Source organism: Astatotilapia calliptera, chromosome 3 (assembly GCF_964374335.1).
Source record: "Astatotilapia calliptera chromosome 3, fAstCal68.1, whole genome shotgun sequence".
In the NCBI taxonomy this organism is placed as follows: Eukaryota; Metazoa; Chordata; class Actinopteri; order Cichliformes; family Cichlidae; genus Astatotilapia; species Astatotilapia calliptera.
In genome coordinates, this window is record NC_137424.1 from 67,734,957 (window position 1) to 67,757,276 (window position 22,320).

Here is a 22,320-nt window from a genome sequence, read left to right on the forward strand (position 1 = left end):
ACAACTTCTTGCTACTCGCTCAATTTCCACTCAAGCCCCACAGATTATACACCAAAACGTAGGTATTTTTGCTGGCTTTCAGAAAATGTCCCTATCATTGTTGTGGGACTCATAGTTATTTTGCAAATCTCCTCAGAGTAACACAAAGTCAGAAAACTCTCCATATAAACTCAATGGAGAGTTTGTTCAAAATCACCGCTGGATTTCTCTAATGAGAGGCATTTTCAAATTGTCATATCTCCTTAACGAAGCGAAGTTAAGACATGAGGCTTGTCCCGGTATATCTTCAGACACTCCTGATGCTCACAATTCAAGAATTATTTTCTCACCTATTACCGTTCTGAGATGAGTTAGACTTGTTTGAGGGTAGGAAATTTGTCCCTCGCTCAGATTTCATCAGATTTCAAATTCTGGAAATGAGTCACTTTTTTCTCTCATCATATCTTTTTGATGGATTTCCACAGAGCCCTGAAAATTTCCATGACTGTTCACCAAAGCCTGCTGTTTCTTACGGTGAAAGAATGATTTTGATGCTCCATATAGATTTAGAGTTACCAAAGGTTGTTTGAGAGCAAGTCAAGGCAGTTTTTGCTTCGCCTCTACTCAGTTACAGTGTATTACAAGTCATATATCTTTAATAATTTATATTTTATCTCTGAATTATGAAGACCTGAAGATTCCCCCATCTCTTCTGAACAAAACAATGTCTGAATGACCGTTCTAGCCTCTACGGTTAGGAAATTATGGCCATTTGTTCGAGGGGAATCCTGAATGTCAGAAATACACTGAAGAAAACTCACACCTCTCTCTGTGTCTGCGTGTGTAAGGGCTGACTACAGCAGGTGCAGCTAATTTAACTGACCTACATATACCAAGCCCAGACTCTCAACAGCTCCTGTTCCCTTTACTGTCTGTGTATGTGTGTCTGTGTATCAATATTTCTCCTATGTTTAGGTATTACTCCTCAATCATAGTATTTCTGCTAAAGCAAAGTACTTCTACTACATCTTAGTACTTCTGCTAAATCATAGTATTTTTTGAAAAATCATAGTATATTTTCCAAATCATGGTATTTGTGCAAAATCATGGTTTTGGGGCCAAATCATAATATTTCTGTTATGTTATAGTATATGTGCTGAATATATTATATGTGCCAAATCACAGTATTTATACCAAATTATAGTATTTATGCCAAATTACAGTATTTCTGCTAAAAAGCAGAAATAGTCCTTTTTAGCAGGAATTTCTGCCAAAAGATAGTATTTATGTTAAAACATAGTATTTCTGCTAAATCAGAGTATTCCTGCCAAATCATAGTATTTGTACTGAAACATAGTACTTCTGCCCAATCACATTATTTGTACTAAATGATAGTACTTGTGCCAAATCATAGTATTTGTGCCAAAGCATCGTATTTGTATGGAGTCATAGTATTTCTTCTAAATCATAGTATTTCAATCAAATCTCAGTAGTTGTTGTTAAAACTCAGTATTATTGCAAAATCATAGTATTTGTACCCATTCATAGTATTTCTGCTAAATCATAGCATTTGTGCCAAATCATGGTATTTGTGCAAAAACATAGTATGTCTGCAAAACCATAGTATATCCCTTATGTTATAGTATTACTACTAAGGCATAGTATTTCTGCCAAATCATAGTATTTGTACTAAATCATAGTACTTGTGCCAAATCATAGTATTTGTTGCACATCATAGTATTGGAACCAAAACATAGTATTTGTCCCAAAGCATCGTATTTGTATGGAGTAATAGTATTTCTTCAAAATCATAGTATTTCAATCAAATCTCAGTAGTTGTGTTAAAATGCAGTATTATTGCCAAATCATAGTATTTGTACCCAATCATAGTATTTTTGCCATGTCATCATATTTGTGCTGAATCATGGCATTTTTGCCAAATCGTGGTATTTGTGCCCAATTAATAATTCTGTTATGTTATAGTATTACTACTAAGGCATAGTATTTATGCCAAATCATAGTATTTATGCCAAATTACATTATTTCTGCTAAAACGCAGAAATAGTATCTTTTAGCAGGAATTTCTACCAAAAGATAGTACTTCTGCTAAATCAGAGTATTTCTGCCAAATCAGAGTATTCCTGCCAAATCATAGTATTTGTACTAAATCATAGTACTTGTGCCAAATCATAGTATTTGTGCCAAAGCATCGTATTTGTATGGAGTCATAGTATTTCTTCTAAATCATAGTATTTCAATCAAATCTCAGTAGTTGTTGTTAAAACGCAGTATTATTGCCAAATCATAGTATTTGTACCCAATCATAGTATTTCTGCTAAATCATAGCATTTGTGCCAAATCATGGTATTTGTGCAAAATCATAGTATGTCTGCAAAACCATAGTATATCTTTTATGTCATAGTATTACTACTAAGGCATAGTATTTCTGCCAAATCATAGTATTTGTACTAAATCATAGTACTTGTGCCAAATCATAGTATTTGTTGAACATCATAGTATTGGAACCAAAACATAGTATTTGTCCCAAAGCATCGTATTTGTATGGAGTAATAGTATTTCTTCTAAATCATAGTATTTCAATCAAATCTCAGTAGTTGTGTTAAAATGCAGTATTATTGCCAAATCATAGTATTTGTACCCAATCATAGTATTTTTGCCAAATTGTGGTATTTGTGCCCAATTAATAATTCTGTTATGTTATAGTATTACTACTAAGTCGTAGAATATCTGTTATGTTATAGTGTATCTGCGGAATATAGTATGTGTGCCAAATCGTAGTATTTACACCAAATCACAGTATTTTTGCTAAAACATAGTATTTCTGCCATATTGTGGTATTTGTGCAAGAACATTGAACTGTTATGTTATAGTATTACTACTAAGTCATAGTATTTCTGCGTTGTTATAGTATTTGTGCTAAAACGTAGTATCTCTGCCAAGTCATAGAATTAATGCAATTTCATAGTTTTTTTTTAGGAAATCTGTTATGTTATAGTATTACTACTAAGTCATAGTATTTCTGCCAAATCATAGTATTTGTACTAAATCATAGTACTTGTGCCAAATCATAGTATTTGTTGCACATCATAGTATTAGAACCAAAACATAGTATTTGTCCCAAAGTATCGTATTTGTATGGAGTAATAGTATTTCTTCTAAATCATAGTATTTCAATTAAATCTCAGTAGTTGTGTTAAAATGCAGTATTATTGCCAAATCATAGTATTTGTACCCAATCATAGTATTTTTGCCAAATCGTGGTATTTGTGCCCAAATAATAATTCTGTTATGTTATAGTATTAGTACTAAGTTGTAGAATATCTGTTATGTTATAGTGTATCTGCGGAATATAGTATGTGTGCCAAATCATAGTATTTATACCAAATCACAGTATTTGTGCCAAAACATAGTATTTCTGCCATATTGTAGTATTTGTGCAAAACATTGAACTGTTATGTTATAGTATTACTACTAAGTCATAGTATTTCTGCGTTGTTATAGTATTTGTGCTAAAACGTAGTATCTCTGCCAAGTCATAGAATTACTGCAATTTAATAGTTTTTTTTAGGAAATCTGTTATGTTATAGTATTACTACTCAGTCATAGTATTTCTGCCAAATCATAGTATTCGTGTGAATTTGTATACTGTAATATCACTGTATTATGTAGTGGCTAAGTAGGGGCTGTTTACTAAGTGCATCAGTGTAAATAGGTCATCTCTTGTGTTGGAGTGCCCTCTTGTGGCGCCTTTTGGGTAGTGCCTTAGTAAACGGGAACCCTGTAAAAAGTGGCATCAGACTGATTTGTAGTGGAGGAATTTGTTACCAGTTTTCTTAATCTTTAATCTGTATGCATGTTGTAATGCATACCCTGTTCTTAATCATAGAAACCACACCATATCACCTCTCCACATCCTCCTACTGTATGCCATACCTCCCTGTACCATCCATCTGACCGCAATAAACTCCACCTGTGGTAATCTAATCCCTGGATGTCAGCCTCTCCTTCTGACTGAGGATAGTTATAGTATTTGAGCCAAATCATAGTATTTGTGCTAAAACATAGTATTTCTTCCAAATCATAGTATTTGTGCCAAAGTATAGTATTTCTTCCAAATCATAGTATAACTGCACAATAAAGGTTCTTGAGCCACATCAGTGTTTGTGCCAAATCTTAGTATTTCTTCTAAATCCTAGTAATTCTGCTCAATGATAGAATTTCTGCTATGCTTTAGTACTTTTTTCCTAGATTGTAGTACTTCTGCTAAGTCAAAGTATTTCATGTAAATCATAGTATTTCTACCAAGTCCCAATGTTTCTGCTAAATCATAAATAATGTTTTAGTACAAATTGTATGATTTGGTGGAACTTTCTGTGTTCCAGCACAAATGCTATGATTTGGCAGGAAAAAAATATTATTTAGTATAAATACTAAGTTTTAGCAGAAATGCTATGTTTAAACTTTAAAAAATTCTGCTATTTCTGCTGATGTGTGTTATGACTTTTGACCATTGAAATGAATGGAACACATTATCAATGTGGTCACTGATTTTGCATGATGGGCTGAGCTGTGTTTTACCTCAGTGAGATAAGCATCCGTTCTCAGACTGGGAGGCCTGGGTTCAAATCCAGCTTATGGCAACATTTCTTTCACTTAACAGTTAAACTTTTTTTAAACTCTTTTCAACACAAATTTCATTTTTTTCACCCCTTTTCAGCAAAATTTTCAGTTTTTTTAACCCCTTTTCAGCACAAATCCAAACTTTTTCAGCTCTTTTTCAGCAAAAACCTCTTTTCAGCAGAATTCTGCTCATTCAACTCTTTTCAGCAAAATTTTCAGTTTTTTCTGCTGTTTTCAGAAAAAAACTCTTTTCAGCAGAATTCTGCTCATTCACCTCTTTTCAGCAGAAATTCTGCTGATTGAACTCTTTTCAGCAGAATTTTCACCCCCTTTTTTTTGCCCAAATTCTGCTAGCACAATTGTCAATCTCTCCACCTTTTCTTTGTGAGAAAGTGTTTGGCTCAGTGAGCTAAATAGCTGTCCTTTGACCAGGTGGGCCAGGTTCGAATCCTGCTCAGGGCATTTTTTTTTTTTTTTTTTGTTTCAACTTTTTCAGCGTTTTTCAGCAGATATCTTCAGCCGTTAAGGCATCCACACTGCATTTTCGCAGGAAATGCAAATTTTTCTAGTTATTATTCTAGTTGCTTCCGTACACTTTTCGCCGTTTAACTACTTCCACAATTTTTGTGCTATTTTCACCGTTCAAACTTTAAACTATTCAGCTATTTTTGCTAATTCCTGCTACGATTTTTGCTATTTTTAACTATTATACTTTTTAAAATATTAAGCTTTTTTCCTTTAATTTGTCCCATTGAAATGAATGGGAAACTTCTGCAATTCTGCTAAATTTTGCCTGTTTTTGAAACTTTACTACTTCCTCATATTTTCACCTAGAACAACCATTCAAATTTTAAAATGTTCACAAATTATTTGGCTATTCAGGTATGATTCAGCTTTTTCAAATCTTCTACTGTTTTACTTTTATGCCTCTTAAAGTTTTGAGTTGCAAAATTGTGATTTTTCACAAAATACATGTGTTGTTATGGTTGCTATGCTCTTGGCTTCCAGTGTGCCACTGAAGGTTTTGCAATTTTCACTTCATGTCCGAACAACTTCCTGCTACTTGCTCAATTTTCACTCAACTTCCACAAATTATACATCAAAACGTAGGTATTTTTGCTGGCTTTCAGAAAATGTCACCATCATTGTTGTGGGATTTATAGAATTTTTGCAAATCTCCTCAGACTAACACAAGGTCAGAAAACTCTCCATATAAAGTGAATGGAGAGCTTGTTCAAAATCACCGCTGGATTTCTGTAATGAGAGGCATATTCGAATCGTCATATCTCCTTAACGAAGCGACTTTAAGACATGAGGCTTGTCCCCGAATATCTTCAGACACCCCTGACGCTCACAATTCAAGAATTTCTTTCTCACCTATTACCGTTCTGAAATGAGTTGGACTTGTTTGAGGGTAGGAAATTCGTCCTTCGCTCAGATTTCTTCAGATTTCAAACTGTGGAAATGAACCACTTTTTTCTCTCGTCATAACTTTTTGTTGGATTTCCACAGAGACCTGAAAATTTCCATGATTGTTCACCAAAGCCTGCTGTCTCTTACGGTGAAAGAATGATATCGATACTCCAAATAGATTTCGAGTTAGAAAGCGTTGTTTGAGGGCAAGTCAAGGCAGTTTTTGCTTCGCTCTACTCAGTTATGGTGCATTACAAGTCAAATATCTTTAATAATTCATATTTTAATGATAAATTGTAAACACTGGAAGATTCCCCCATCTCTTCTGAACAAAACGGTGTAAGAATGACCGCTCTAGCCCCTATGGTTTGGAAATTATGGTCATTTGTTTGAGGGGAGTCCTCACTATGAGAAATAGGCTGCAATAATCCTGTGCCTCTCTGTGCTGCGTGTGTAAAAAGAGGCACATGTTTTGGCGGGAAAAAGTACACAGGCTCTCTGATTGGTGGATTCAAATTCAGCAGCTCCCAGGCTGACCTAGAAACTTACTTCTCTCTCCCTGTGCATGTTTTTGCTGATTTTTTCATTTAACAAGTATATTTGAGGGACCCTCAGCATGTTCAGCATTTTTTCAGCTGTCCATTTTGCTTTTCCAATTTTTCTGTTTAACTTATTACTATTGTGCTAAATAATACTATTTCTGCTATTTTATAAGATTTGTGCCTAATATAGTATTTCTGCTAAATTACAATATTTCTGCTTTTTATACTATTTGTGCTAAAACATAGTATTTCTACTAAATGTAGTATTTATGCTTAATCATACTATTTCTGCTTTTTATGGGATTTGTGCCTAATATAGTATTTCTGCTTTTTATAGGATTTTTGCTCAAACATAGTATTTCTACTAAATGTAGTGTTTATGCTTAATCATCCTATTTCTGCTTTTTATAGGATTTGTGCTTAATATAGTATTTCTGCTAAATTATAGTATTTCTGCTTTTTATAGTATTTGTGCTAAAGCATAGTATTTCTACTAAATGTAGTATTTATGCTTAATCATAGTATTTCTATATATTTCTGCCAGGTCCCCAGGCAGCCAATCCTCTGTGAGGACTGAGAAATTCAAATTTTCAAATCAGGGCCTGCACGGCTTCCCAGCCAATCATATATGTGTCCTGAGGCATTCAAATTTGCATATTGGGGCCTTCATGGCTTCTAAGCCAGCCAATCATATCTGAGGGCTGAGGAATTCAAATCCACAAATCAGGGCCTGCACGGCTTCCCAGCCAGCCAATCATATATGTGGTCTCAGGCATTCATATTTGCATATTGGGGAATTCGTGGCTTCTAAGTCAACAAGTCATCCATGTCATATATCTCTAAAAATTCACATTTTAATGATAAATTGTTAACACTGGAAGATTCCCCCATCTCTTCTGAACCAAACAGTGTAAGAATGACCGCTCTAGCCCCTACGGTTAGGAAATTATGGTCATTTGTTTGAGGGGAGTCCTCACTATGAGAAATAGGCTGCAATAATCCTGTGCCTCTCTGTGCTGCTGCGTGTGTAAAAAGATGCACCTGTTTTGGCGGGAAAACGTAAACAGCCACTCTGATTGGTGGATTTAAATTTGGCAGCTCTCTCCCTCTGTGTGTGTGTGTGTGTGTGTGTGTGTGTGTGTGTGTGTGTGTGTGTGTGTGTGTGTGTGTGTTTAGTGGGAGAGAGAGGACCCTGCCCTTATTTGGCAGCATGTCATTGTAGGATTTAAATTGAATATAGTTAGACTGGTTGACTGGATTAGAGCCTGTGTTTGTGTGTCCCTCTGTGCATTTGTGTTTCAATAAGTTATTACTATTCTGCTAAATCATAGTATTTCTGGTACTTTTCGGTACTTGTGCTAAATACAGTATTTCTGCTAAATTATAGTATTTCTGCTTTTTATAGGATTTGTGCCTAACATAGTATTTCTGCTAAATTATAGTATTTCTGCTTTTTATAGGATTTGTGCTTAACATAGTATTTCTGCTAAATTATAGTATTTCTGCTTTTTATACTATTTGTTCTAAATTATAGTATTTCTGCTTTTTATAGTACTTTTGCTCAAACATAGTATTTCTACTAAATGTAGTGTTTATGCTTAATCATCCTATTTCTGCTTTTTATAGGATTTGTGCTTAATATAGTATTTCTGCTAAATTATAGTATTTGTACTAAAACATAGTATTTCTACTAAATGTAGTATTTATGCTTAATCATAGTATTTCTATATATTTCTGCCAGGTCCCCAGGCAGCCAATCCTCTGTGAGGACTGAGAAATTCAAATTTTCAAATCAGGGCCTGCACGGCTTCCCAGCCAATCATATATGTGTCCTGAGGCATTCAAATTTGCATATTGGGGCCTTCATGGCTTCTAAGCCAGCTAATCATATCTGAGGGCTGAGGAATTCAAATCCACAAATCAGGGCCTGCACAGCTTCCCAGCCAGCCAATCATGTATGTGGGCTCCAGGTATTCAAATTTGCATATTGGGGAATTCGTGGCTTCTAAGTCAACAAGTCATCCATGTCATATATCTCTAAAAATTCACATTTTAATGATAAACTGTTAACACTGGAAGATTCCCCCATCTCTTCTGAACAAAACAGTGTAAGAATGACCGCTCTAGCCCCTACGGTTAGGAAATTATGGTCATTTGTTTGAGGGGAGTCCTCACTATGAGAAATAGGCTGCAATAATCCTGTGCCTCTCTGTGCTGCTGCGTGTGTAAAAAGATGCACCTGTTTTGGCGGGAAAACGTAAACAGCCACTCTGATTGGTGGATTTAAATTTGGCAGCTCTCTCCCTCTGTGTGTGTGTGTGTGTGTGTGTGTGTGTGTGTGTGTGTGTGTGTGTGTGTGTTTAGTGGGAGAGAGAGGACCCTGCCCTTATTTGGCAGCATGTCATTGTAGGATTTAAATTGAATATAGTTAGACTGGTTGACTGGATTAGAGCCTGTGTTTGTGTGTCCCTCTGTGCATTTGTGTTTCAATAAGTTATTACTATTCTGCTAAATCATAGTATTTCTGGTACTTTTCGGTACTTGTGCTAAATACAGTATTTCTGCTAAATTATAGTATTTCTGCTTTTTATAGGATTTGTGCCTAACATAGTATTTCTGCTAAATTATAGTATTTCTGCTTTTTATAGGATTTGTGCTTAACATAGTATTTCTGCTAAATTATAGTATTTCTGCTTTTTATACTATTTGTTCTAAATTATAGTATTTCTGCTTTTTATAGTACTTTTGCTCAAACATAGTATTTCTACTAAATGTAGTGTTTATGCTTAATCATCCTATTTCTGCTTTTTATAGGATTTGTGCTTAATATAGTATTTCTGCTAAATTATAGTATTTCTGCTTTTTATAGTATTTGTGCTAAAACATAGTATTTCTACTAAATGTAGTATTTATGCTTAATCATAGTATTTCTATATATTTCTGCCAGGTCCCCAGGCAGCCAATCCTCTGTGAGGACTGAGAAATTCAAATTTTCAAATCAGGGCCTGCACGGCTTCCCAGCCAATCATATATGTGTCCTGAGGCATTCAAATTTGCATATTGGGGCCTTCATGGCTTCTAAGCCAGCCAATCATATCTGAGGGCTGAGGAATTCAAATCCACAAATCAGGGCCTGCACAGCTTCCCAGCCAGCCAATCATGTATGTGGGCTCCAGGTATTCAAATTTGCATATTGGGGAATTCGTGGCTTCTAAGTCAACAAGTCATCCATGTCATATATCTCTAAAAATTCATATTTTAATATTAAATTGTCAACACTTGAAGATTCCCCCATCTCTTCTGAACAAAACGGTGTAAGAATGACCGTTCTAGCCCCTACGGTTAGGAAATTACGGTCATTTGTTTGAGGGGAGTCGTCACTATGAGAAATAGACTGCAATAATCCTGTGTCTCTCTGTGCTGCTGCGTGTGTAAACAGATGCACCTGTTTTGGTGGGGAAAAGTGCACAGCCTCTCTGATTGGTGGATTCAAATTCACCAGCTCCCAGGCTGACCTAGAAACTTACTTCTCTCTCCCTGTGCATTTTTTTGCTGATTTTTTCATTTAACAAGTATATTTGAGGGACCCTCAGCATGTTCAGCATTTTTTCAGCTGTCCATTTTGCTTTTCCAATTTTTCTGTTTAACTTATTACTATTGTGCTAAATCATACTATTTCTGCTATTTTATAAGATTTGTGCTTAATATACTATTTCTGCTTTTATAGGATTTGTGCTTAATATAGTATTTCTGCTAAATGTAGTATTTATGCTTAATCATACTATTTCTGCTTTTCATAGTATTTGTGCTTAATATAGTATTTCTGCTAAATTTAGTAGTTCTGATTAATTATAGTTTTTCTACTAAATCATAGTACAGTATTTCTGCTTTTTATGGGATTTGTGCTAAAACAAAGTATTTCTACTAAATGTAGTATTTGTGCTTAATCATACCATTTCTGCTTTTTATAGGATTTGTGCTTAATATAGTATTTCTGCTAAATTATAGTATTTCTGCCAAATTATAATATTTGTGCTAAAACAGTCTTAATTTAAAATTACAATATTCATAGTTCATCACAGTGTCTCTGGTAAATCACAATATTTCTGCTCTGTTGTACTATTTTTCTAAATCATAGTGTTTCTGTAATGTTTAAGTATTTTTGGCTAAATATATTCTTTCTGTTATCTTATACTATTTCTCCTAAATTCTTGTATTTTTGAGAAGTTATCATGTTTCTGGTAAGTTACAATATTTCTGCTAAATTCTGCTATGCTATTGTATTTCTGCCAAGTATTATGTTTCCTCTAAGATATTGCAGTTCTGCTAAGTTATTCCATTTTAGCAAACTTCTTTTGCTTCTGCAAAGTTTTTACAATTTCTGCAACTTTTCAGCTTTTTCAGCTACTTTTTGCATACAGCTTCAGCTTTAAGCATCCACACTGCATTTTCGCAGGAAATGCAAATTTTTCTAGTTGTGTGGATGCTTTAAGCATCCACACTATTGAGTTCCTGTTTCTCTTTATTCTTTATTATTATTATTCCGGGTGTTTCCGTACACTTTTCGCCGTTTAACTACTTCCACAATTTTTGTGCTATTTTCACCGTTCAAACTTTAAACTATTCAGCTATTTTTGCTAATTCCTGCTACGATTTTTGCTATTTTTAACTATTATACTTTTTAAAATATTAAGCTTTTTTCCTTTAATTTGTCCCATTGAAATGAATGGGAAACTTCTGCAATTCTGCTAAATTTTGCCTGTTTTTGAAACTTAACTACTTCCTCATATTTTCACCTAGAACAACCATTCAAATTTTAAAATGTTCACAAATTATTTGGCTATTCAGGTATGATTCAGCTTTTTCAAATCTTCTACTGTTTTACTTTTATGCCTCTTAAAGTTTTGAGTTGCAAAATTGTGATTTTTCACAAAATACATGTGTTGTTATGGTTGCTATGCTCTTGGCTTCCAGTGTGCCACTGAAGGTTTTGCAATTTTCACTTCATGTCCGAACAACTTCCTGCTACTTGCTCAATTTTCACTCAACTTCCACAAATTATACATCAAAACGTAGGTATTTTTGCTGGCTTTCAGAAAATGTCACCATCATTGTTGTGGGATTTATAGAATTTTTGCAAATCTCCTCAGACTAACACAAGGTCAGAAAACTCTCCATATAAAGTGAATGGAGAGCTTGTTCAAAATCACCGCTGGATTTCTGTAATGAGAGGCATATTCGAATCGTCATATCTCCTTAACGAAGCAAAGTTAAGACATGAGGCTTGTCCCCGAATATCTTCAGACACCCCTGACGCTCACAATTCAAGAATTTCTTTCTCACCTATTACCGTTCTGAAATGAGTTGGACTTGTTTGAGGGTAGGAAATTCGTCCTTCGCTCAGATTTCTTCAGATTTCAAACTGTGGAAATGAACCACTTTTTTCTCTCGTCATAACTTTTTGTTGGATTTCCACAGAGACCTGAAAATTTCCATGATTGTTCACCAAAGCCTGCTGTCTCTTACGGTGAAAGAATGATATCGATACTCCAAATAGATTTCGAGTTAGAAAGCGTTGTTTGAGGGCAAGTCAAGGCAGTTTTTGCTTCGCTCTACTCAGTTATGGTGCATTACAAGTCAAATATCTTTAATAATTCATATTTTAATGATAAATTGTAAACACTGGAAGATTCCCCCATCTCTTCTGAACAAAACGGTGTAAGAATGACCGCTCTAGCCCCTACGGTTTGGAAATTATGGTCATTTGTTTGAGGGGAGTCCTCACTATGAGAAATAGGCTGCAATAATCCTGTGCCTCTCTGTGCTGCGTGTGTAAAAAGAGGCACATGTTTTGGCGGGAAAAAGTACACAGGCTCTCTGATTGGTGGATTCAAATTCAGCAGCTCCCAGGCTGACCTAGAAACTTACTTCTCTCTCCCTGTGCATTTTTTTGCTGATTTTTTCATTTAACAAGTATATTTGAGGGACCCTCAGCATGTTCAGCATTTTTTCAGCTGTCCATTTTGCTTTTCCAATTTTTCTGTTTAACTTATTACTATTGTGCTAAATAATACTATTTCTGCTATTTTATAAGATTTGTGCCTAATATAGTATTTCTGCTAAATTACAATATTTCTGCTTTTTATACTATTTGTGCTAAAACATAGTATTTCTACTAAATGTAGTATTTATGCTTAATCATACTATTTCTGCTTTTTATGGGATTTGTGCCTAATATAGTATTTCTGCTAAATTATAGTATTTCTGCTTTTTATAGTATTTGTGCTAAAACATAGTATTTCTACTAAATGTAGTATTTATGCTTAATCATAGTATTTCTATATATTTCTGCCAGGTCCCCAGGCAGCCAATCCTCTGTGAGGACTGAGAAATTCAAATTTTCAAATCAGGGCCTGCACGGCTTCCCAGCCAATCATATATGTGTCCTGAGGCATTCAAATTTGCATATTGGGGCCTTCATGGCTTCTAAGCCAGCCAATCATATCTGAGGGCTGAGGAATTCAAATCCACAAATCAGGGCCTGCACGGCTTCCCAGCCAGCCAATCATATATGTGGTCTCAGGCATTCATATTTGCATATTGGGGAATTCGTGGCTTCTAAGTCAACAAGTCATCCATGTCATATATCTCTAAAAATTCACATTTTAATGATAAATTGTTAACACTGGAAGATTCCCCCATCTCTTCTGAACCAAACAGTGTAAGAATGACCGCTCTAGCCCCTACGGTTAGGAAATTATGGTCATTTGTTTGAGGGGAGTCCTCACTATGAGAAATAGGCTGCAATAATCCTGTGCCTCTCTGTGCTGCTGCGTGTGTAAAAAGATGCACCTGTTTTGGCGGGAAAACGTAAACAGCCACTCTGATTGGTGGATTTAAATTCGGCAGCTCTCTCCCTCTGTGTCTGTCTGTGTGTGTGTGTGTGTGTGTGTGTGTGTGTGTGTGTGTGTGTGTGTGTGTGTGTGTGTGTGTGTGTGTGTGTGTGTGTGTGTGTGTGTTTAGTGGGAGAGAGAGGACCCTGCCCTTATTTGGCAGCATGTCATTGTAGGATTTAAATTGAATATAGTTAGACTGATTGACTGGATTAGAGCCTGTGTTTGTGTGTCCCTCTCTGCATTTCTGTTTCAATATGCCTCCATATTTGTAATTTTGTAAGTTATTGCTATTCTGCTAAATCATAGTATTTCTGGTACTTTTTGGTACTTGTGCTAAATACAGTATTTCTGCTAAATTATAGTATTTCTGCTTTATTATACTATTTGTGCTAAAACATAGTATTTCTACTAAATGTAGTATTTCTGCTTTTTATACTATTTGTGCTAAATTATAATATTTCTGCTTTTTATACTATTTGTGCTAAATTATAATATTTCTGCTTTTTATACTATTTGTGCTAAAACATAGTATTTCTACTAAATGTAGTATTTCTGCTTTTTATACTATTTGTGCTAAATTATAATATTTCTGCTTTTTATACTATTTGTGCTAAATTATAATATTTCTGCTTTTTATACTATTTGTGCTAAATTATAATATTTCTGCTTTTTATACTATTTGTGCTAAATTATAATATTTCTGCTTTTTATACTATTTGTGCTAAATTATAATATTTCTGCTTTTTATACTATTTGTGCTAAAACATAGTATTTCTACTAAATGTAGTATTTCTGCTTTTTATACTATTTGTGCTAAATTATAATATTTCTGCTTTTTATACTATTTGTGCTAAATTATAATATTTCTGCTTTTTATACTATTTGTGCTAAAACATAGTATTTCTACTAAATGTAGTATTTCTGCTTTTTATACTATTTGTGCTAAATTATAATATTTCTGCTTTTTATACTATTTGTGCTAAATTATAATATTTCTGCTTTTTATACTATTTGTGCTAAATTATAATATTTCTGCTTTTTATAGTATTTGTGCTAAAACATAGTATTTCTACTAAATGTAGTATTTATGCTTAATCATAGTATTTCTATATATATCTGCCAGGTCCCCAGGCAGCCAATCCTCTGTGAGGACTGAGAAATTCAAATTTTCAAATCAGGGCCTGCACGGCTTCCCAGCCAATCATATATGTGTCCTGAGGCATTCAAATTTGCATATTGGGGCCTTCATGGCTTCTAAGCCAGCCAATCATATCTGAGGGCTGAGGAATTCAAATCCACAAATCAGGGCCTGCACAGCTTCCCAGCCAGCCAATCATGTATGTGGGCTCCAGGTTTTTAAATTTGCATATTGGGGAATTCGTGGCTTCTAAGTCAACAAGTCATCCATGTCATATATCTCTAAAAATTCATATTTTAATGATAAATTGTCAACACTTGAAGATTCCCCCATCTCTTCTGAACAAAACGGTGTAAGAATGACCGCTCTAGCCCCTATGGTTAGGAAATTATGGTCATTTGTTTGAGGGGAATCCTCACTATGTGAAATAAACTGAAAGAAGCAGGTCTATGTCTCTGTGCTGCGTGTGTAAAAAGATGCACCTTTTTTGGCGGGAAAACGTAAACAGCCTCTCTGATTGGTGGATTCAAATTCAGCAGCTCCCAGGCTGACCTAGAAACTTAGTCCTCTCTCCCTGTGTGTGTGTGTGTGTGTGTGTGTGTGTGTGTGTGTGTGTGTGTGTGTGTGTGTGTGTGTGTTTGTGTGTGTGTTTAGTGGGAGAGAGAGGACCCTGCCCTTATTTGACAGCATGTCATTGTAGGATTTAAATTGAACATAGTTAGACTGGTTGACTGGATTAGAGCCTGTGTTTGTGTGTCCCTCTGTGCATTTGTGTTTCAATAAGTTATTACTATTCTGCTAAATCATAGTATTTCTGGTACTTTTCGGTACTTGTGCTAAATACAGTATTTCTGCTAAATCATACTATTTCTGCTTTTCATAGGATTTATGCCTAATATAGTATTTCTGCTAAATTATAGTATTTCTGCTTTTTATAGGATTTGTGCCTAACATAGTATTTCTGCTAAATTATAGTATTTCTGCTTTTTATAGGATTTGTGCTTAACATAGTATTTCTGCTAAATTATAGTATTTCTGCTTTTTATACTATTTGTTCTAAATTATAGTATTTCTGCTTTTTATAGGATTTGTGCTTAATATAGTATTTCTGCTAAATTATAGTTTTTCTTCTTTTTATAATATTTGTGCTAAAACATAGTATTTCTACTAAATGTAGTATTTATGCTTAATAATAGTATTTCTATATATTTCTGCCAGGTCCCCAGGCAGCCAATCCTCTGTGAGGACTGAGACATTCAAATTTTCAAATCAGGGCCTGCACAGTTTCCCAGCCAATCAAATAAGTGTCCTGAGGCATTCAAATTTGCATATTGGGGCCTTCGTGGCTTCTAAGCCAGCCAATCATATCTGAGGGCTGAGGAATTCAAACCCACAAATCAGGGCCTGCACGGCTTCCCAGCCAGCCAATCACATATGTGGTCTCAGGCATTCAAATTTGCATATTGGGGAATTCGTGGCTTCTAAGTCAACAAGTCATCCATGTCATATATCTCTAAAAATTCATATTTTAATATTAAATTGTCAACACTTGAAGATTCCCCCATCTCTTCTGAACAAAACGGTGTAAGAATGACCGTTCTAGCCCCTACGGTTTGGAAATTATGGTCATTTGTTTGAGGGGAGTCCTCACTATGAGAAATAGGCTGCAATAATCCTGTGCCTCTCTCTGCTGCGTGTGTAAAAAGATGCACCTGTTTTGGCGGGAAAAAGTACACAGGCTCTCTGATTGGTGGATTCAAATTCAGCAGCTCCCAGGCTGACCTAGAAACTTACTTCTCTCTCCCTGTGTGTGTGTGTGTGTGTGTGTGTGTGTGTGTGTGTGTGTGTGTGTGTGTGTGTGTGTGTGTGTGACAGAGAGAGAGAGAGAGAGAGAGAAAGGCTTTTAATGGGATGATCTCATTCTAAGATTTAAATTCAATATATTTAGACTGGTTGACTGAATTGGATCTTGTGTGTGGGTCTCTCTGTGCATGTGTGTTTCCTCATGTGTACATATTTGTGATTGTGTTGCTGTAATAAATTTTTTTGCAGATTTTTGTCATTTAACAAGTATATTTGAGGGACCCTCAGCATGTTCAGCATTTTTTCAGCTGTCCATTTTGCTTTTCCAATTTTTCTGTTTAACTTATTACTATTGTGCTAAATCATACTATTTCTGCTATTTTATAAGATTTGTGCTTAATATGCTATTTCTGCTTTTATAGGATTTGTGCTTAATATAGTATTTCTGCTAAATTTAGTATTTCTGATTAATTATAGTTTTTCTACTAAATCATAGTACAGTATTTCTGCTTTTTATAGGATTTGTGCTTAATATAGTATTTCTGCTAAATTATAGTATTTCTGCCAAATTATAATATTTGTGCTAAAACATAGTCTCAATTTAAAATTACAATATTCATAGTTCATCACAGTGTCTCTGGTAAATCACAATATTTCTGCTCTGTTGTACTATTTTTCTAAATCATAGTGTTTCTGTAATGTTTAAGTATTTTTGGCTAAATATATTCTTTCTTTTATCTTATACTATTTCTCCTAAATTCTTGTATTTTTGAGAAGTTATCATGTTTCTGGTAAGTTACAATATTTCTGCTAAATTCTGCTATGCTATTGTATTTCTGCCAAGTATTATGTTTCCTCTAAGATATTGCAGTTCTGCTAAGTTATTCCATTTTAGCAAACTTCTTTTGCTTCTGCAAAGTTTTTACAATTTCTGCAACTTTTCAGCTTTTTCAGCTACTTTTTGCATACAGCTTCAGCTTTAAGCATCCACACTGCATTTTCGCAGGAAATGCAAATTTTTCTAGTTATTGTGTGGATGCCTTAATAGGCATCCACACTATTGAGTTCCTGTTTCTCTTTATTCTTTATTATTCCGGGTGTTTCCGTACACTTTTCGCCGTGGATCTACTTCCACAATTTTTGTGCTATTTTCACCGTTCAAACTCTAAACTGTTCTGCTCTTTCTGCTAATGCCGGCTATGACTTTTGGTGTTTATTACTATTATACTTTTTAAAATATTACACTTTTTTCCTTTAATTTGTCCCATTGAAATGAATGGGAAACTTCCACAATTCTGCTAAAACTTTCTTGTCTTTGAAACTTAACTACTGCCTCATACTTTCACCTAGAAACTCCATTCAAACTTTAAAACGTTCTCAAATTATTGGGCTATTCCTGTGTGATTCAGCTTTTTCAGATCTTCTACCGTTTTTATCTTATCTCTCTTTAAGTCTTCAGTGGCAAAATTGTGATTTTTCAGAAAATACATGCGTTGCTATGGTTGCTATGCAATTAACTCAGAGGGGACAGTGAAACTGTTTGAATTTTCTCTTCATGTCCAAACAACTTCTTGCTACTCGCTCAATTTCCACTCAAGCCCCACAAATTATACATCAAAACGTAGGTATTTTTGCTGGCTTTCAGAAAATGCCCCTATCATTGTTGTGGGACTCATAGATATTTTGCAAATCTCCTCAGAGTAACACAAAGTGTGAAAACTCTCCATATAAACTCAATGGAGAGTTTGTTCAAAATCACCGCTGGATTTCTGTAATGAGAGGCATTTTCAAATTGTCATATCTCCTTAACGAAGCGAAGTTAAGACATAAGGCTTGTCCCTGTATATCTTCAGACACTCCTGATGCTCACAATTCAAGAATTATTTTCTCACCTATTACCGTTCTGAGATGAGTTAGACTTGATTGAGGGGTAGAAATTTGTCCCTCGCTCAGATTTCATCAGATTTCAAATTCTGGAAATGAGGCACTTTTTTCTCTCATCATATCTTTTCGATGGATTTCCACAGAGCCCTGAAAATTTCCATGACTGTTCACCAAAGCCTGCTGTTTCTTACGGTGAAAGAATGATTTTAATGCTCCATATAGATTTAGAGTTACCAAAGGTTGTTTGAGAGCAAGTCAAGGCAGTTTTTGCTTCGCCTCTACACAGTTACAGTGTATTACAAGTCATATATCTTTAATAATTTATATTTTATCTCTGAATTAAGAAGACCTGAAGATTCCCCCATCTCTTCTGAACAAAACGATGTCTGAATGACCGTTCTAGCCTCTACGGTTAGGAAATTATGGCCATTTGTTCGAGGGGAATCCTGAATGTCAGAAATACACTGAAGAAAACTCACACCTCTCTCTGTGTCTGTGTGTGTAAGGGCTGACTACAGCAGGTGCAGCTAATTTAACTGACCTACATATACCAAGCCCAGACTCAACAGCTCCTGTTCCCTTTACTGTCTGTGTATGTGTGTCTGTGTATCAGTATTTCTGCTATGTTTAAGTATTACTCCTCAATCATAGTATTTCTGCTAAAGCAAAGTACTTCTACTACATCTTAGTACTTGTGCCAAATCATAGTATTTGTACTAAATCATAGTACTTGTGCCAAATCATAGTATTTGTTGCACATCATAGTATTGGAACCAAAACATAGTATTTGTCCCAAAGCATCGTATTTGTATGGAGTAATAGTATTTCTTCTAAATCATAGTATTTCAATCAAATCTCAGTAGTTGTGTTAAAATGCAGTTTTATTGCCAAATCATAGTATTTGTACCCAATCATAGTATTTTTGCCATGTCATCGTATTTGTGCTGAATCATGGTATTTTTGCCAAATCGTGGTATTTGTGCCCAATTAATAATTCTGTTATGTTATAGTATTACTACTAAGTCGTAGAATATCTGTTATGTTATAGTGTATCTGTGGAATATAGTATGTGTGCCAAATCGTAGTATTTATACCAAATCACAGTATTTGTGCTAAAACATAGTATTTCTGCCATATTGTGGTATTTGTGCAAGAACATTGAACTGTTATGTTATAGTATTACTACTCAGTCATAGTATTTCTGCGTTGTTGTAGTATTTGTGCTAAAACGTAGTATCTCTGCCAAGTCATAGAATTACTGCTATTTCATAATATTTAAGCGAAATTACAGTGTTTCTGCAAAAACATTGCATTTCTGCTAAATCATAGTATTTCTATAATCTTATAGTACTTGTACTCAATTATAGTATTTGTACCAAAACATAGTATTACTGGTAAAAACATAGTATTCCTGCCAAATCATAGTATTTGTACTGAAACATAGTACTTCTGCACCATCATAGTATTTGTACTAAATCATAGTATTTGTGCCAAATCATAGTATTTGTGCCAAAGCACCGTATTGTATGGAGTCATAGTATTTCTTCTAAATCATAGTATTTCAATCAAATCTCAGTAGTTGTTAAAACGCAGTATTATTGCCAAATCATAGTATTTGTACCCAATCATAGTATTTCTGCTAAATCACAGCATTTGTGCAAAATCATGGTATTTGTGCAAAAACATAGTATGTCTACAAAACCATAGTATATCTCTTATGTTATAGTATTACTACTAAGGTATAGTATTTCTGCCAAATCATAGTATTTGTGTGAATTTGTATACTGTAATATCACTGTATTATGTAGTGGCTAAGTAGGGGCTGTTTACTAAGTGCATCAGTGCAAATAGGTCATCTCTTGTGTTGGAGTGCCCTCTTGTGGTGCCTTTTGGGTAGTGCCTTAGTAAATGGGAACCCTGTAAAAAGTGGCATCAGACTGATTTGTAGTGGAGGAATTTGTTGCCAGTTTTCTTAATCTTTAATCTGTATGCATGTTGTAATGCATACCCTGTTCTTAATCATAGAAACCACACCATATCACCTCTCCACATCCTCCTACTGTATGCCATACCTCCCTGTACCATCCATCTGACCGCAATAAACTCCACCTGTGGTAATCTAATCCCTGGATGTCAGCCTCTCCTTCTGACCGAGGATAGTTATAGTATTTGAGCCAAATCATAGTATTTGTGCTAAAACATAGTATTTCTTCCAAATCATAGTATTTGTGCCAAAGTATAGTATTTCTTCCAAATCATAGTATAACTGCACAATAAAGGTTCTTGAGCCACATCAGTGTTTGTGCCAAATCTTAGTATTTCTTCTAAATCCTAGTAATTCTGCTCAATGATAGAATTTCTGCTATGCTGTAGTACTTTTTTCCTAGATTGTAGTACTTCTACTAAGTCAAAGTATTTCATGTAAATCATAGTATTTCTACCAAGTCCCAGTGTTTCTGCTAAATCATAAATAATGTTTTAGTACAAATTGTATGATTTGGCAGAACTTTCTGTGTTCCAGCACAAATGCTATGATTTGGCAGGAAAAAAATATTATTTAGTATAAATACTAAGTTTTAGCAGAAATACTATGTTTAAACTTTAAAAAATTCTGCTATTTCTGCTGATGTGTGTTATGACTTTTGACCATTGAAATGAATGGAACACATTATCAATGTGGTCACTGATTTTGCATGATGGGCTGAGCTGTGTTTTAGCTCAGTGAGATAAGCATCCGTTCTCAGACTGGGAGGCCTGGGTTCAAATCCAGCTTATGGCAACATTTCTTTCACTTAACAGTTAAACTTTTTTTAAACTTTTTTCAACACAAATTTCATCTTTTTCACCCCTTTTCAGCAAAAATTTCAGTTTTTTTAACCCCTTTTCAGCACAAATCCAAACTTTTTCAGCTCTTTTTCAGCAAAAACCTCTTTTCAGCAGAATTCTGCTCATTCAACTCTTTTCAGCAAAATTTTCAGTTTTTTCTGCTGTTTTCAGAAAAAAACTCTTTTCAGCAGAATTCTGCTCATTCACCTCTTTTCAGCAGAAATTCTGCTGATTGAACTCTTTTCAGCAGAATTTTCACCTCTTTTATTGCCCAAATTCTGCTTATTCACCTCTTCTGAAACATTTTCAGCCTTTCCACCTCTTATCAGCACAATTCTCAGCAGCTTCTGCTCATTTCAGCACAATTGTCAATCTCTCCACCTTTTCTTTGTGAGAAAGTGTTTGGCTCAGTGAGTTAAATAGCTGCCCTTTGACCAGGAGGGCCAGGTTCGAATCCTGCTCAGGGCAGCTTTTTTTTTTTTTTTTTCAACTTTTTCAGCTTTTTTCAGCAGACATCTTCAGCGTTAAGGCATCCACACTGCATTTTCGCAGGAAATGCAAATTTTTCTAGTTATTATTATTATTCTAGTTGCTTCCGTACACTTTTCGCCGTTAAACTACTTCCACAATTTTCAGCCGATTTTCACCGTTCAAATTTTAAACTATTCAGCTATTTTTGCTAATTCCTGCTACGATTTTTGCTATTTTTAACTATTATACTTTTTAAAATATTAAGCTTTTTTCCTTTAATTTGTCCCATTGAAATGAATGGGAAACTTCAGCAATTCTGCTAAAATTTGCTTGTTTTTGAAACTTAACTACTTCCTCATATTTTCACCTAGAACAACCATTCAAATTTTAAAATGTTCACAAATTATTGGGCTATTCAGGTATGATTCAGCTTTTTCAAATCTTTTACTGTTTTACTTTTATGCCTCTTAAAGTTTTGAGTTGCAAAATTGTGATTTTTCACAAAATACATGTGTTGTTATGGTTGCTATGCTCTTGGCTTCCAGTGTGCCACTGAAGGTTTTGCAATTTTCACTTCATGTCCGAACAACTTCCTGCTACTTGCTCAATTTTCACTCAACTTCCACAAATTATACATCAAAACGTAGGTATTTTTGCTGGCTTTCAGAAAATGTCACCATCATTGTTGTGGGATTTATAGAATTTTTGCAAATCTCCTCAGACTAAC

At 34.8% G+C, this 22,320-nt stretch overlaps 1 long non-coding RNA gene across 1 annotated transcript; it reads right to left on the reverse strand.

Annotated features, from left to right (window-relative positions):
• Positions 1-4,758: 4,758 nt before the first annotated feature.
• Positions 4,759-5,407, reverse strand: LOC145425665 (uncharacterized). The gene is made up of 2 exons (XR_013906390.1): positions 4,895-5,407; positions 4,759-4,817 (listed from the first exon to the last, which is right to left on the reverse strand). It is a non-coding gene; the product is annotated as an uncharacterized LOC145425665 (long non-coding RNA).
• Between the last annotated feature and the right edge of the window lie 16,913 nt (positions 5,408-22,320).